Source organism: Lactuca saligna, chromosome 8 (genome assembly GCF_052625555.1).
Source record: "Lactuca saligna cultivar CGN05327 chromosome 8, ASM5262555v1, whole genome shotgun sequence".
In the NCBI taxonomy this organism is placed as follows: Eukaryota; Viridiplantae; Streptophyta; class Magnoliopsida; order Asterales; family Asteraceae; genus Lactuca; species Lactuca saligna.
Window position 1 is genome coordinate 41,660,822 of NC_136424.1, and position 4,357 is coordinate 41,665,178.

A 4,357-nucleotide genomic window follows, 5' to 3' on the forward strand; every position below is an offset into this window, starting at 1 on the left:
CAATTCTTTTTCAGTAGTAGTATAATTCTCTTGGGCGGGGTTTAGGGTCTTACTTGCATAATAGATGGGTTGAAAGTGCTTATCAACCCTTTGACCAAGGACCGCTCCTAGTGCATAGTCACTAGCATCACACACGATCTCAAAGGGTAAGTTCCAATTTGGTGCTATAATGATCGGGGCATTAGTTAATTTTTCCTTTAGAAATTCAAATGCCTCTAAACACTCTTTAGTAAAATTAAAGGGTGCATCTTTTAGTAATAATTGTGTTAGAGGTTTCGTGATTTTGGAAAAATCCTTTATAAAACACCGGTAAAAACCTGCGTGTCCCAAAAAACTCCTAATGCCCTTCACATTAGTTGGTGGGGGTAATTTGGCAATGGTGTCTATCTTTGCCCGATTTACCTCAATTCCCTTTTTAGAGACTTTGTGTCCCAAAACTATACCCTCCTTGACCATGAAGTGACATTTTTCCCAATTTAGGACCAAGTCGGTTTTCTCACACCTAGCAAGCATTGAGTCAAGATTTGTGAGACAGTCATGGAAAGAAGATCCGAATACAGAAAAGTCATCCATAAAGACCTCCATGAACTTTTCCACCATATCATGGAATATGGCGGTCATACACCTTTGAAATGTCGCAGGTGCATTGCATAGTCCAAAAGGCATGCGTCTATAGGCGAAAGTCCCACTTGGGCATGTGAAGGTGGTCTTTTCTTGGTCCATTGGGTCTATGGGTATTTGAAAATACCCTGAAAACCCATCTAGAAAGCAGTAATAGCTATGGCCTGATAGTCTCTCTAACATTTGATCTATGAAAGGAAGGGGGAAATGGTCTTTGCGAGTGGCATCGTTTAGCTTTCGATAATCGATGCACACTCGCCAACTGGTTACCGTTCGCGTTGGAATTAACTCGTTCTTTTCGTTGGTGATGACCGTCATTCCTCCTTTCTTGGGCACCACTTGGACCGGAATCACCCATGGACTATCGGAAATGGAGTAGATGATTCCTGCATCTAAGAGCTTGACCACCTCCTTCTTGACGACTTCTTGCATGTTCGGGTTCAATCGTCTTTGGTGTTGCACCACCGGCCTTGCTCCTTCTTCTAAATTGATTTTGTGAGAGCAATAGGATGGGCTTATTCCTTTGATGTCGGAGATGCTCCATGCGATGGCTCTTTTCCTTTTCTTCAACACGTGTACAAGTTCTTCCTTTTCCGTCTTGGATAGATCCGAGGCTATGATCACAGGCTTCTGATTTCCTTCTTCCAGAAAGGCATACTCCAGATGGTCAGGTAGTGTTTTAAGCTCCATTTGGTTGTTCTTAGTGACGGACTCGCCGAGTGCAGATATGGTACTCGGCGAGTTTGCAGCTGCATTCACGACTTCTGGCTTTTCTTCACATGTACTCGGCGAGTAGATCGGGTCTACTCAGCGAGTAGGGCTCTCAGATTGCTTCATTATTTCTTCATACTCCGCTTCTTCCAAAAGTCTTTCAATCTCTAATAAGTCCTTTTCTGGGTCAAATGCTTCATCCAAAGCTGCAAACTTGCTGGAATCTTCAGGTATGTGTTCCTCCAATAGTTCGTCGAGCATGTCGATTGAGAAAGCCGTGTCGTCACTACTCCTTGAGTACTTCATGGCTTGGTCTACCCCGAATGTTACTGAGTCGTCCCCAACTCGCAATGTGAGCTTAGAATCTCTCATGTCTACGATAGCGCTAGCTGTGTTGAGGAAGGGCCTTCCAAGGATAATTGGCACTTGCGGATCCGCCTCCATGTCTAGAATGATGAAATCAGCCGGGAAGACAAATTTGTCCACTTTCACTAGAAAATCTTCACAAATGCCTCTTGGGAAGGTGACATTCTTGTTTGCCAAATGAATTGCCATTCGAATTGGTCTTGGCTCCGGGAGGTCTAGCTTCTTAAAGAACGAGTATGGCATAAGGTTCACACTTGCTCCAGAATCAGCTAAGGCATGAATTGCAGCCAAGTTGCCAAATTGGCAAGGTAAAGTTAAGCTCCTCGGATCACCCTTCTTCTTTGGTAACTTGTTTAGCATTGCGGCGGAGCAGTTCTCATTAAGCACTACCTTCTGCACTTCCTCCATCTTCCTTCTATTGGTGAGAAGTTCCTTAAGGAACTTAGCATACTTGGGCATTTACATGACGGCTTCAATGAAAGGAATGTTGATTTGAAGAGTTTTAATGTGGTCTAGAAACTTCTGATATTCCTCTTCCTGCTTCTCTTTCTTGGCTCGGGCTGGGTATGGCTTCAAAGGAGGCTGTTCATTCGTTTTTGCTAGGGTACTCGTCGAGTCCATCGGCCCTACTCGGCGAGTAGAACTCTCAGATTGTGAATCTTGGTTTTCTGCTTGTTCTTCCGTTCCTTCCTTCTGCGAGTCCCTGGTTGCTTCAGTTCGAATGGGGGCCAGGGGAGTGATGATCTTCCCACTTCTCATTGTGATAATGTTTACTTGTGCGTCTCGTGGGTTGTTCTCGGTTTTGCTAGGAAGCTCACCCGGTGACCTTTGGTTTAGTTGTTGATCAAGTTGCCCAAGCTGTGTTTCTATGTTGTGGATGGATGCTTGCTGGTTCCTGAGCATGGTTCTTGTTTCTTGGATAGCAGCATCATGGTCACTATGTCTTTTCTCGGAAGCAGCCACAAATTTAGTAAGCATATCTTCCAAGCTTGGCTTCCTCTCTTGCACCGGCTCCTCCTTTTGATAAAAACCTCTCCCTTTTTGTCTATACTTCTCCTCCTTGGCCTTCTTGTACTCTTCATAAGGTAGCCACTCTTTCTTTTGTTTGCGCCAGTCCTCATCATACCGGTCACCGCTCGAATAACATGATTGTGCCTTCTTGTTGCCATTCTCATCCAAATCGCAATCTCTAGTGAGGTGAGGTCCATTGCAGTTTTCACAACCCACCCGAATAGCATGGATAGTTTGATCCATTTTGTCCATTCTCCTATCCATGGTTTTTAACATGGCCATGACCGCGGATAAATCTTCAGTAGCAGCATACGCGGCTCCCATCGTGACATCATTCCTAGGGTTGTGGTATTCTCTAGAGTGTTTAGAGAATTCTTCAATCAATTCTTTAATCACCGGGGGTGGATTCTTTGTAAGTGGGCCTTGCGAGTCTAGTAACTGCCGGGTTGTGACATTGACTCCATCATAGAAGATGGAAACTTCTTGCTGGCTGTTTAGATCATGGTGTGGGCAGTTTCTTAGCAGACCTTTGTACCTCTCCCATGCTTCATATAAAGATTCTCCAGCTTGTTGTTCAAAGTTTGCAATGGCCTTCTTTAGTTTGGCTATCTTGGATGGTGGGAAAAAGCGATCAATAAATTCTTCCTTCATTCTGGCCCAAGTAGTGACTGATCCGGGGGGAAGTGACTTGAGCCAGTCTTTAGCAGCACCCATGAAGGTTACCGGAAGCATATGAAGTAGTTGAGTTTCGCGGGTTACATTTGGAATATTGAAGTAATCAGCAACATCATTGACTTCATCCAAATGTTTGTAGGCGTCTTCATGATCTTTCCCATTGAAAGGTATTTCCTTGAGTGAAGCTAGGATATGACCTTTTAGCTCGAAGGTAGCAGTCGCGGGAATTGTGGGTTGCACAAGTCCCGGGCCATGGTCGTCGCGCATCCTCTTCTTCCATTCTCCCATGGGGATTTCATCAATGTTAGCCATAGTGAACGCTAACTCTTCCTCCGACTCGGTTTCTTGCTCGTACATTGCCTCCTCTTCTTCCTTGGTCTCGTATCCAATATCTTCTTGAATTGGCTCCTCAATTATCAAAGAAGCGCTAGAAGCTCCTGATTTACTGCTCTTCTTTTTCCCAAAAACAGTCTTCAAGTTGGACAATGGTGATTTCTTTGGTGTGCTTGAACTCTCCACGTCCTTCCCTTTGTTTCTTTTCAATGCGGATTGGGGTCTTCAAACGGGGGTACCAGTGGTGTGTTTGCTCCTCTGGTCATGAAAGTCCTGAAATCAATCAAATAAAAAGCGTAAAAAGAACAAAAAGACTGTAAAAATAAAGAAAATCTACTGCTGACTAAACTGCTACTCGCCGAGTAGGTGCGATTGCACTCGGCGAGTATCAGTGATATTTCAAAAAAATTTCTAAGTTTTAAAGTAACTATAACAGATACTAAAACCTAATTACTAATTACTAAATTGCAATAAATGAACTTTATGCAAGTAAACTCACACAAAGGATCGAAAAAATTATGAATTAGCTTAATTATTTAGAACCGTTCCCCGGCAACGGCGCCAAAAACTTGATGTGTGTAAAACCAACTAGTTTTATCCCTACTTTTTATTAATAATTTGAGCACACAAAGGCAGTGAA

The 4,357-nt window shown here is 43.6% G+C and overlaps 1 non-coding gene across 1 annotated transcript; it reads left to right on the forward strand.

Annotated features, from left to right (window-relative positions):
• The first annotated feature begins 3,205 nt into the window (after positions 1-3,205).
• On the forward strand, positions 3,206-3,312 carry LOC145013432 (small nucleolar RNA R71). The gene has a single exon (XR_013664992.1). It is a non-coding gene; the product is annotated as a small nucleolar RNA R71 (small nucleolar RNA).
• The last annotated feature ends 1,045 nt before the right edge of the window (positions 3,313-4,357 follow it).